Consider the following 13,710-nt stretch of genomic DNA (forward strand, 5'->3'; position numbering starts at 1 on the left):
ACGCATTTTCTTTCCACTGGAATTTATGGAAAATAACGGCGTAATATCCGGCGTTCAGACGGCGATCTTTTCCATTCATTTTACACAGCTTTTTACTCCGTTTTTTCGGCGAATTAGTTTTACACAGCATAATAAATACGCCCCTTGGTGTGCTTTGAACTGTGTAATATGTAAACAGAAAAGTGGTGGCTATCTCCGAAGAATTCCCTGAGGGATCCACTATGGGGCGAGGCAGAGGTGAAGTGAGATTCCTGCCAGTCTGTGCTCAGGGGAGTGTCAGTGTGTATTATACTCTGTATGTGGTGTTGCCTGTACCACTGGCCTCTGAGAAGCTGTATTGTGAGTAACCCTTTGGATTTGCAAGAAACTCTGGCGCCCTCTGGTTTATTTTTCTGTATAGCAGCAAGAGAGGTGTAGTTATACAACACCCTCACCTTCCTCTTCCACTTAGCGAAGGCCCATTCTGGGTGAAAGACTACAGTGTAACCCATGTTCTACTGGTACTAGTCCGGGAAGGCAGATATTGAGCTGAAATAGAGGTTACAAATATAATCTTTAAATAAAAGGGGCTTTTGGTTTTGATGACTTGCTTGGCTTTATGTCTTGTTCAGCTACTGCTCTGATGGCACAAGAACTAGCAATCTATATCATATGGCTGCAGTTTCTTGGAGAATTCTTTTGGTGCAAGGCTGCTGTGGGTAACTCCCCAGTGATAAGTTAGAAACTCTAAAGTTCCATATTGATGGGCTTTATGTTCAGGAGCAGTCAATGAAAACTGTGTATGTGTTTTCTATTATAGAAATCTACTGTAAGTAAAGCAAGAATTCAATTAACATGAATTACCCCACTGAGGGTATGGACCTGGTAAATTAGATTCAGTCTTTAAAAAGTCAGTGCAGAATCCAAGAGAGGCGGGTGGGGGAGGCACATAGGCGTCCGCTGCTCAGCGCAGAGCGCACCACAAAGAAGGGGGAAAAGTGCTCCTATAATGAGCAGTTAGGTGATCTTGGCCCCTTAGTGATCTTGCACTTGAGCCCCTGGGGTTTGTAAATTACCCTAAATGTGCCTCCAACTGTCCTGTATTAAAGGGGTTGTGCACCTTAACATTACGTTTATTATGATGTAGAGAGTTATATTTGAGACCATTTGCAATTGGTCTTTTTTTTTTCATTTGTTTTTTTTGGGGGGGACTGCCACATTTTCAGGTAACTATTCCCTGACAATCCTCCTGCAGACGATTAATAAATATGTCAGTGGGGTGCAGTGATTGTGGGCTACTGAAATTGCAGCTCTCCCTGTCCCTGTTTCCTATTGCCTTAAGGGGCCATACAAGAACAACAACAGTTCTCCAGCAATTTCTTTGTAGCCAGGAGAATTTCATTTTATTTTATTTTTTAATAGAAGGTTTTCTGGGTGCAGAGAAAGTAATGGGTGCAATAATTTCAGATTTCCCGCTAGAGACAGTACTAGCTGGTGGGGTGAAAAATATGAATATAAATAATTTAAAGTGAACCTGACAGCTTAAGAAATAATTTTAAATACTTTTCTATAATGTTAGTTGAGAAATATAAAATTTACTTACACTAAAAAAAATATATAAACCTTGTTCTCCTGCAGTCTTGGAATTCCCAATCACAGCAAGCAGATTGCTGCCATATGTTATGCCACTGTTATTAAGGCACGTTTTGTATCACCCCAAAATATTGTGTTATGATATATGTCAGAATGGGGGAGCTGATGCTTATGCCCATGCACAGGTTACACAATTATAGAATATGAGGAGGGAGGGGGAATGTGAAGAGTCCGGTGACGTCTAGGTAGTGCTGAACGGAAAGTGAAAGTAATTGCCTGCATCAGGCATAAAGATACATTTATAACAGGTATAGAAGCTTAATTAAAAAAATTAATTTGGGTTTCATGTTTAATTAGCAAATGGCTTTATTATACAGCTTTTTATGTGTAGGTTACAGGTCCCCTTTAATGACAAATCAACTAAGACAAGATATGTGCTTAAGCAATATACACTAGTGATTAGGAGGAATAAAGAAATACAGATATAGTCACAATGCTGACATAGTTTCTCTGTTGATAAATATATATCATAGTCAAAAAAAGGCCTGTATCATTTAATTATCTCTCTGACTGTACAGCACAATGTAGGGAAACAAACGTGGGAAGCAGTAAGACAACAATACACTTTAAATACCAGCTTTGTATTATGATATAAAATTAAGGGCTAACGGTACAGAAAAAAAGTGTCATTAACCTCTGGCACCTTGATTCTGACAAGCAGTAATTTTATGAGGAATTGAGTTTACACTTAATCTCTAAGACTAATATCAATGTATGTGATTTCTTATTAATACTAATTTCTTTATCGTCAACAGGGAATAGGGATGGAAAGGTCAGGCTGTAAAGGTGAGAGAATTTTATCCAGACACTGCAGTGTCTTTGTTTCCTTGCACGTTCCAGTGGGTCGGTCTGGCTGCTCTTTGCTATCTGGGGATGTTGGGACTTGCACAACAATAATTCTAAATGACCCACATGTTTAATATTCATGAAATATTGTTTAGCACCCTCAAAGTGCTATATTTTTTGCAGGTCTTGTTTTTTGCTTTGGAGTATGTGGAAAATTCTCAGATAACTAATAAAAGTATTTACCCCAACCCAGAAGCATGAAGATACTATAACAAAGTGTGTGCATCTCTCTAAAATGCATCAGTTTCACTATTAGTTCTTGGGTTGAGAACAGTCAGAATCACGCATCCATCTGGCATTATTGTGGGCTACTCTATTTCACGCTGGCAGCCCTCTAAACCAGAGATCCCCAACCTTTTATACCCCTGAGCCACATTCAAATGGAAAAGTGTTGGGGAGCAGCACAAGCATGAAAAGTTCCTGGGGGTGCCAATAAAAGCTATAATTGGTTATTTGGTAGCCCCTATTTGAACTGGCAGCCTACAGAAGGCGCTGTTTGGCTTTACACTGGGTTTTCATGCAACTAAAACTTACCCCCAAGCCAGGAATTAAAAAAAAAAAATAGGCACCTGCTTTGAGGCCACTGGGGTCAACATCCAAGGGGTTGGTGAGCAACATGTTGGCCCTGAGCCACTGATTGGGGATCACTGGTCTAAACCATTATGGGGCCCAACAAAATAGGCAGCGCTCACTCAGCTATTAAATTCACCGACAAGTGCACAATCCAACAGGGTCCCTTCACTCCTGCACAGGTACATCCAAGCGATTATAGGCAGCACTCCGTCTAAATTCATTAAAATGCCTACAATGCGGGCAGTAGCAACGTTTTGAGCCTAATTGGCTCTTTATCATTATGGGGTTCAAATCTCATGATGTTTCGTTTGTGCACCTCTGACTCCATTAGTTAGTTTAATCAAAGAAATGATTTTAGTGACCCAGCAAAGGCGAGTGTTCCCAGGATAAGAGGAACCCATCAAATAAATATGAATGCATTTTTTTTCATAGAAAGAGTTGTGAATGTGGTCCTTGCATTGTTAGTTGTAAATATTTTATTCATGATTTTCAGAGGCAGCGCCATTCCTTTTTATAATGAGGCGTGAGTTACATTTGATTGGACTATCTGTGCAAAGAGAAGTCAGTGTGAAGACCGACAGTTGAACCCTAGATATAAGCATGAAGGCTCAAATGCTGGTATGAAGTCTTCTGCTGTGCAACGTATATAGTTGTAAATATATTGCCGCATTACATATATATAATGAGCATAACCCATCAAAAATAAACAAGAGTCCGGTTGCAGGTCAAAAAGTAAATGTATAGAAAAAGAGTACCGCATTCTCTGGGACATAGTGCATAAAGAAAAATAAATTATATTGAAAGAAATCCAACATTTCAAGCACTGTGTTCATCCTCTGAAGTTCCTCAAATCATTGCATTTCTCTCAATAATTTTTTTAACATTTTTTTTTTATATTTATATACATATCGATAGATCAGGAGAAATAATTGTGCAATAAAGAAGCAGTCCTCTAGTAAATTACTTGTGCAATCTATAGTACATGAGATCTACAACAATTCACTTTGTATTGTTTTGAATTTGGTTCCATTGATGAGTTCTAGCTTGCATCAGCATATCCACCTGCCACACTAAGTAGCATATGTGTCATGTAAGGCAACTCCAAATCCCAGGATAGTAATTGAATTGTGGTCTAGACATGCTTGGCTTCAAGTCTGGCACTCATCTACTAGGGTATCATCTTACTGCAAGAGAATTTAAAGACTCTCACTTGGGCAAGCGAGTGATCCAAAGTTAGAACTCAGGGAAGATGGCAGACCTAGGTGTAGTTAGATGGCTCAGGTCAGAACCAGATAAACAACCAGAAAGTCAAGAGGACATTTCTGGAACAGAAACGGACTGTTGTCAAGATAAGGAGATCAATACAGAGGACAGAACCAGAAAAGGGTAGGAATTAGAATAGAGATGTAGGAAACAGGAATCAGAGCACCCAGGAAAAAGCAGACGTGTGCCACAACAAGCAATGTGTGAGCTAGGGATTATATTGGAAAGCTACTGGGAAACTCACAGAACTTGTGGCAAGATTAGTAACCTGAACCAGAAACCTAGTTGTTTACTCATATAGAGTGGCAAAATTGTAGGCAGCATAGTAAACTGATGGGTCGATACAATGTTCTTAATGAGGTTCTATCGCCACTAAGAACTGTTCAGATAGGGTAAGTAATATTTCAGGTACCTGCCATTTACTCCAATGGTATTCACCTATGGTTCCTGACAAAGTGTGCTATCCACTCCCCTTAAGCTGGCCATACACGTGGCGATCTGATGAGGTTTCGTGCGACCATCGATCGCACGAAACATCGTCAGATGTGCCACACACCATTCAGGGCTGAATCAGCAGGTAAGGAGGTAGAAACAATAGGATTTCTACCTCCTTCTGCTGATTCAGCGCTGAAGGGAGATTTTGATCAGGCGCCTTCTATGGCGCCCGATCAAAATTTTCCAACTGGTCCGATCGGCAAGTCGGCCGATATCAGCAGCTTCCTGCGATATCGGTCGACATGCCGACATACCATACACGCACCAAATATCGTACGAAACGTTTCGTATCGTACTATATTATCGGTGCGTGTATGGCCACCTTTAGGGACAATATGTAAGTGCTTCATTATACAACAGTATCAGTTTTACATTGCCTTGAGTAGAACAAGCCTAGGAGAGAGGAGGGGGTTAAAAAGATGTTCCTACTCAGTTTAAAGAGTTCATATTGCAGTAAAGCATAGTTTGAAATAGTTCAGAGACTTCCGGGAGAAAAAAATAATCAAAAGAGAATAATGAGGTTCATTAATTAGCTTTTCTTGCCTGATTCTGTATGCTGCTGTATGGAAGCCCGAGGCAGCTATTAGCAGTTCCTTTTTATTCTATTGATCTGCGTATATCGGTGAAATTCCTTTATTTTTTTCTAGTCTTAAGATGTTTTATTGATTGAGACATCCCTACACTTGAAACAGGAGAAAAGTTAAACTGCACTTTTGAAGAAGCCAGAGTCAAACAATATTCAGTTCTCCTAATTGTTCTCTTTTTCAGATGCTCCTGAAGACTACAGGCTGCCATCTCCAGCACCTTCCATGGCCCGGCTCTGTGTTGTTGTGGCAGGGAAAGATCTGACATTCTCTCATGTCATCTTTCTGATTTTGATATGCATGTTTCATGATGTTTGCAAGATACTAATAGGATTTAACTTTCAAAAACAAACAACATGAAAACAAAGGAACCATTTCCTTGTCAACTTCATTTGAGTTTTCTTGATGCTATCTACAGGCAGCCATAATTAGTCAACCACTCTATCGAGTAAAGGACAAATAAACTTATTATACAACCGTCTTTAAATATCTTTATCATTAGTTACCTTGCACAGCATTATAACTTGAATGGAATCAGCTTTCACAGGCTCCTCAAAATAGGGCAAATTTGAACATAGGACAGGCAAAACACTTTTCTAAACCAAGGTCAATGATGCTACCGTGAAGATGAATTGTTTCATAACTGTAAATAGGAGAAAACCACATGCATTGTTTATTTAAAGGTTTATTGATGCTGTTGCTGACTGAATGTTGGGATAGACATCACCATGAAGCACTACCTTGACTAACAACAGTAATAATTCTATTGTGGCTTTTGATATAGTTCAACATTTCAGGGGCAGTAACCCAAATAATTCCTGCAGTTTCCTAACGAAATAAGGGATCGATATACATTCCCTGGCCCCTGTTTCATTAGTCATTTAGTATCCGTACAAGTGTATGTATTTTCAAAAACAGGTTTTTGTCACAAAGTTATTATCATAAAATAGGCAAACCACCATATCACGTCAAGGTAAACCCCATGTGGTGGTCCTAACTATTTACCTTTGTTAACATTTAATTATGGCCGGTGCATTTCTTCATGGTAGCATTTCTTGGGATAAATGTCTCCTAACCTGGTTATTGGTCCTAGACTAGATCCTCCCCTGCCATTAGCTTTTATTGCCAAAACCAAAGCATTGGTTCCACAAGCTTACTTCATCCCCACATGCATCTTTAAAAAGGAGAGGGATTGGCCAGCCCACCACCCATTTTTAAAGGCATAAGACCACCATTAAAGGGACAGGTGTAGGGTGGCTACAACCACATGGAAGCTCTGCCATTCTTCCTGCAGATATTGCTGCTAAAGTACAAACATATACAATTTTGTGTTACAGACTTAACTAAATATGACTTTTAGCAAGGGGTGTGTTAACTTTTGGATACTTTGATTTCAGCTGTCCAAGCAAAAACTATCATGTATAATGGAAGTATAATAGTTACATAGTTACATAGTTACATAGGGTTGAAAAAATACCAGTGTCCATCAAGTTCAACCCATCCAAGTAAACCCAGCACACACAACCTATACTTACCAATCTATACACTCACATACATAAACTATAAATACAACCACTAGTACTAACTGTAGATATTAGTATCACAATAGCCTTGGATATTCTGATTGATCAAGAACTCATCCAGGCCCCTCTTAAAGGCATTAACAGAATCTGCCATTACCACATCACTAGGAAGGGCATTCCCCAACCTCACTGCCCTCACCGTGAAAAACCACCTACGCTGCTTCAAATTGTTTTTATGGGAAAAAAGAACATCCCCCAACTGCCTATAATCCCCTCTAATGTACTTGTACAGAGTAATCATGTCCCCTCGCAAGCGCCTCTTTTCCAGAGAAAACAACCTCAACAGTCTCACCTCATAGTTTAAATCTTCCATCCCCTTAACCAGTTTAGTTGCACGTCTCTGCACTCTCTCCAGCTCATTAATATCCCTCTTAAGGACTGGAGCCCAAAACTGCACCGCATACTCAAGGTGAGGCCTTACCAGGGACCTATAAAGGGGCAAAATTATGTCCTCATCCCTTGAGTCAATGCCCTTTTTTATACAAGACAGCACTTTATTTGCTTTAGTAGCCACAGAATGACACTGCCTGGCATTAGACTACTTGTTATCAACAAAAACCCCTAGATCCTTCTCCATTAAGGATACCCCCAACACACTACCATTCAGTAGATAGTTTGCGTTTATATTATTTCTACCAAAATGCATAACTTTGCACTTATCAACATTGAACCTCATTTTCCAGTTTGCTGCCCAGTTTTCCAATTTTGTCAAATGGCTCTGCAAAGCGGCAGCATCCTGCATGGAACTTATAGTTTTGCACAATTTTGTGTCATCAGCAAAAATAGAAACAGTACTCTCTATGCCCACCTCCAGGCCATTAATAAACAAGTTAAAAAGCAAAGGACCAAGGACTGACCCCTGCGGTACTCCACTAACCACACTGGTCCAATTAGAAAATGTTCCATTTACAACCACTCTTTGTACTCTATCCTTCAGCCAGTTCTCTATCCAATTACAAATATTATGTTCTAGGCCAATATTCCTTAATTTGATCATTAACCTTCTGTGAGGTACTGTATCAAACGCTTTAGCAAAGTCCAAGTAGATGACATCAACTGCCATTCCAGCATCAAGGTTCCTACTCACCTCCTCATAAAAGGCGACTAAATTAGTCTGGCAAGATCTGTTACGCATAAAACCATGCTGGCACAAACTAATAGAATTGTGAACTGCAATGTATTCAAGTACCCTATCCCTTATTACCCCTTCCAAAAGTTTTCCTACAACTGATGTCAGACTAACAGGCCTATAGTTTTCAGGCTGAGAATGGGATCCCTTTTTAAATAACGGCACCACATTAGCAATCCGCCAGTCTCTCGGCACCATGCCAGACCTCAATGAATCCTGAAAAATTAAGTGAAGAGGTTTGGCAATCACAGCGCTCAGCTCATTTAATACCCTGGGATGAATCCCATCTGGCCCTGGACCTTTGTTTACCTTTACATGTTCAAGTCTCTTTTGAATTTCCTCCCGAGTGACCCATGCGTCAGTAGCTAAATTACTAGAACTGGGCATATTACAAGGGAAGCCTTCATTAGGTGGCTCCTCAGATGTATAGACAGATGAAAAATAAGAGTTCAAAATTTCAGCTTTTTCCCCGTTCTCATCAACCAACTTACCCCCCCCCGTGATAATAAAGTTCCCACCCCTTCTTGCTTCATTTTTTTACTATTCACATAATTAAAAAATAATTTTGGATTCTTTTTACTCCTAGCTGCAATATCCCTTTCCATCTCTATTTTAGCTTGCTTGATAGCTTTTTTGCTGCTTTATTTGCTTCCTTGTACCTGATGAAAGTTTCTGCTGTCCCAGCTAACTTGAATGCCCTAAAAGCACGTTTTTTCTTACCAACCTCGACAATAACACTTTTATTCAGCCATAAAGGTTTTGCTTTGCGATGCCTCTCCTTGCTTACAAGGGGGATATACTGTTGTGTATACCTACAAAGCAATGTTTTAAAGATGTTCCATTTTCCTTCTGTGTCTAACCCCATGAAAAGCCTTTCCCAGTTGACACATTGCAGAGATGCCCTTATACTGGCAAAGTCTGCACGTCTAAAATTGAGTGTTTTAGTTACTCCCTTATAGCGCTGTCTCTGCAGCATTATCTCAAAGGAGACCATGTTGTGATCACTGTTCCCCAAATGCTCACCCACACAAATGTTAGAGATGAGTTCATTATTATTAGATATCACCAGGTCCAAAATAGAGTCATTCCTAGTGGGTTCTTGAACCGCCTGAAATAAAAAGTTGTCATTTAGCATATTTACAAACCTACTAGCTTTTTCTGACTTAGCCACCCCATTACTCCAGTCAATGTCCGGATAATTAAAGTCCCCCATAATAACAACTTGACCCAGTTTTGAAGCCTCCTCCATTTGCAACAATAGCTGGGCCTCATCCCCCTCATCTATACGGGGTGGTTTATAGCATACACCAATGATCATTTTCTTTGTGACCTTCAGCCCTACTGAAATTTCTACCCAAAGAGATTCGACGTTTTCATTGGTAATGTCTTTATTACATGGCTTTACATCTGACTTTACGTAAAGACAAACCCCTCCACCCTTTTTAATCTCTCTGTCCCTCCTAAAAAGTGTATAACCATTTAAATTCACAGCCCAGTCGCATTTATCATCCCACCAGGTCTCAGTGATACCTATTAAATCATAATTTTCAATACATGCAATAGCTTGCAGCTCCCCTAATTTACCCGACAAGCTACGCACATTAGCCAGCATGCAGCGGAGATTATTACATTCTCCAATAAAGCAGATATGATGTCCTGCCTTTTTTAATGGGACATCTACCATTGAAAACACAATGCTGATATTGCATGTAAGCTAAAACAATACATTTTATCCAGACATGCAAAATAAGCATTCTAATGCTCCAAGTAAACCCCATGACATCCCCGAAACTGCCTGCAGCACAAAACTTGATTACAGACACGAATCAGTTGCCCACGATCCGCTGATTACAGTTAAGCTCCTACTGTCTGCATTGATACTGAAATTTACACCCCAGGCTAAGGCAACCCAAGGAGCCGAGTAAGTTACAGGGTTGGATTTAAATACACAGTTTCCAGTCTTGAAGTGAAACATACAATTCTTTATCATTTACTCATTTGATTTTATCCTGAAGTAGTATGATTTTCTTAAAAATATATGATTATTAAGGCTTGGTGCTCCATATTGCTAATAGACCCCTTATCTGGAAAGTCCAATGACTCTAGTAATGTAGATAATACATCTCATACCTGTCCTAAACGTTAAATGGGAGGATTTACTAAAATGTATTTTTTCAGGTTTATATTTGAAAAAACTCATTTCCAGGAATGGCAGTCAATTATCAAAAAATCTGAACTAATAAAACGAAAAAAGTCAAAAAAAGACATTAAAACTGCGACTAATTAAACTTGTTGCACAATAATCACGGCTCTTTCATATTGTCGGACAAAAGCCAGGGTAAAAAAACCCAAAGAAAGATTTTCCAGTTGGAAAAGGGACATCTGCCATTAAGTTCTACATGATATTGACACATTTTAGTTGGTATATTTTCCTATTTGGAATTGTTGCGGTTTTCCCACATATTAAATCTCAAAAAAATTGTTTTTTCTGTGACAAATCCAGAAAAAGTCACCATATATGCCCCCTTTATAGTAGGTTGTTACTGCTAATCTTTTTTAAATGACATTTATTTATGACCATAATAAATAAAAGTGTAAATGAAAAGTAAATTTACAAGATCATTAGATATTTTGGGTGGTGCAGATATACAGTATATTTGTAGCTGCCCCTTTAACAAGCTGTAACTACTGACAAACAGAAAGCCCGGCTAACGTCAGATAGTTGGATCAAAGGCCAATGAACTGTCCTCTCTTCTTTTCAAAACTGCTAATTCAACATACTGACTTCTAGGAATAAATAAGGAAACAGGATGTCACATCCTGCCCATTTAGGCTTTCATATTTATTATATCCTGGATTGGCCCAATTTAAAATCAAAGCATCATTCCACTTTAAAACATATGTAGCAGCCAATGGGAAATGTTTTGCTAAGCAAATTGGATTTTTATCTACATGAATATCTGATGGTTCTATGTTCCGTCTGGCATCAACTAAACCCCAGGAATAGATTATTGTCTCCATACAATTACACACAGTAAAGCAGAAAATGTTTTTCTGTACCATGAACTAGTTTAATAAATGTATATGCATGTGACTTTTTATCTTTGTGAATGGGCCCCTGTTTTTGTTGGAGGAAGGGTTGATCAAATAAGTTGGACTCCAGTTAAACAACTGCTAAACTCTTTATTTACAGAAAGTAAATTGGTTCAGTGTACAGAACCAATACTCAGCAGTTACTGATGTACAGAGCTCTGGTGGATTTAGTCAGTTTGGAAGTGTACAACCCTAAATATCAGGCCCTCCAAGTGGACCCAGATGAGCTACAGTAGTCCCTAAGTCTGTACACTAGAATCCCTACTCTATGGGTGGTACACAGAAGACTCTTAACCTTCTAATTCTCCCCGGTGGAGCCTCCGGCTGCTCGCTAGCTAACCTGATTCTATCTCTCACTCCTTTAGTGAGGTTTTACAGAACTATCCAGACGTTATCTTCATCTACTGGGCCTTCCTCCGCCCAGGCCCTAATCTGCAGGCACCTTCCAGGGAGATGGCATTCAAATAGGCAGATCACAGGTTGGCTTCCCCTTTTATAGAAAAAAAAACACTTACATCTACTGGCCACTTACTGAACTGCAAGGAAAATACTTTAACTCAGGATAAGGAAATAGCTTTCCCTCCCAACTGTAAATTAGGGCCCACTTAGTTGGCCAAAACCGTAGGGGTTGTCTTAAAGGAACAGTAACACAAAAATATTTAAATACCTTATAAGTCACAAAACATCTCTAACATTAGGTCTAGCCTTTCCCCCCTTGCCTTTTTTAAATCCTTCATGTAGAATTTTAGTGACGAACTGCACCATAGCAGCACGGCGAAAAGGCAACGGGTGCTTGAATTCCTGTGTGCACTGACCCAGAAGTTGTCTTCGTGTCGGAGGACCTTCGGCACTTAAGCTTTTTATCAGCTTATGTAGTTTAAATTTATGATTGCAACATTACCCCCCAAACTGTCTGAAGAAATAGGAACATAAATTTAAACTGCATACGCTAATAAAAAGCTTAAGTGCCCAAGGTCCTCCGACACGAAGACAACTTCTGGGTCAGTGCACACAGGAATTCAAGCACCCGTCGCCTTTTCGCCGTGCTGCTATGGAGCAGTTCCTCACTAAAATTCTACATGAAGCATTTAAAAAAGGCAAGGGGGGAAAGGATAGACCTAATGTTAGAGATGTTTTATGACTTATAAGGTATTTAAATATTTTTGTGTTACTGTTCCTTTAATATAGATTAGGTACCTTCGGTCCTCTACATGTATATTTAAGGGACATCATTTAGAGAGGTTGTGCTTTTTAATTCAAATTTGTCAATGTGGGTGGGAATGATGGCATTACATGGCATGGGAGATAAAAGCCATTTATTGGCTCCCAAAATAACAGATGTAACAGATAGACTTTCCAGAACATAAGCATTATTTTTAAGGGCAAATAATTTCACTATTTACTTTGTTTAATATATCAGCCAATTAAAGGCTAATGTTTACTAAAGCCAATTACAGATATTTTGAGGTAAGCAAGTGCTTTAGGTCTCTCATTCATTCTGCCAGTTAAAGGGATACTGTCACAATTTTTATGGAGTACTTTTTATTTCTAAATTACACTGTTTACATAGCAAATACCGTATATACTCGAGTATAAGCCGATCCGAATATAAGCCGAGGTACCTAATTTTACCTAAGAAAACTGGAAAAACTTATTGACTCGAGTATAAGCCTAGGAATATACTGTTGGTGGAAGGGAATATACTTTATGACCCACTTTGAATGCCCTGGTGCAACCTATGAGGCCATGGCACAGGTAAGCACTGTCAGATTAGGCAATGCAACCTCTTATTGTGCCCCCTCCCCCCCCCCCACACACTGCACCCAAACCAGCTACATAGTATTTATATAATGTGTTCTACCCAAGATGTACAAATAGAAAAGTACTTGCAGATAAGTGAGTCTCAGGAACAGCATAGGAAGAACCTCACAGAAGTCAAATAAATTTAATTGCAAATGGCCTTCTCCAGTAGTCTAACCTGTAGTCTAAGTCTAATGTAGGTGATAGCTCATATAATTCTGTAAATAGGTCACATATAAATAGTTCAATTAATTCATGTGCTAATACATAAGTCAAGTCATTGGTCATGACATTAAAAAAAAAGAAAAAATCTAATGCAGAAAGGAGCTATTTTGTTGCACCATCTTGCAGATAATAGCTCACATTTACAGCTCCCACTCCTCCCTTGCACTCTCCTACCTTCTTACTAACAGTTTGCCAAGTTTCCTTGTTGAGGGCCTTTATATTTGACAGCCATAAGCAGGAGCCAGTAGTGGAAAGTAGTTTTTATGGGCAAATAGAAACTCTTTACACATGAGTTGGGAGTTGCGTGTTCCAGAAAAAGGGGGCCAGAATCACTGCAAAAGGGGCTTTACAAATTGAGGTGGTGTTGGCAGACTTTATAACCCCACATGCACAAAAGGGGTGGGATCAGTGTACATTTCACAGTGGTCTCATGTTTTATACGCCTTGGTAGCATTTGGGTGAAATATATGTATATTTTATACTAGAA

General features: G+C 39.3%; 1 long non-coding RNA gene across 1 annotated transcript in view; it reads right to left on the reverse strand.

The window, feature by feature from the left end:
* The window catches only part of LOC105948528, a 146,673-nt gene that overhangs the window by 67,861 nt on the left and 65,102 nt on the right, over positions 1-13,710 (reverse strand). The window lies entirely within an intron of this gene.

The sequence above is a fragment of the Xenopus tropicalis genome, chromosome 5 (assembly GCF_000004195.4).
Source record: "Xenopus tropicalis strain Nigerian chromosome 5, UCB_Xtro_10.0, whole genome shotgun sequence".
Classification (NCBI taxonomy): domain Eukaryota; kingdom Metazoa; phylum Chordata; class Amphibia; order Anura; family Pipidae; genus Xenopus; species Xenopus tropicalis.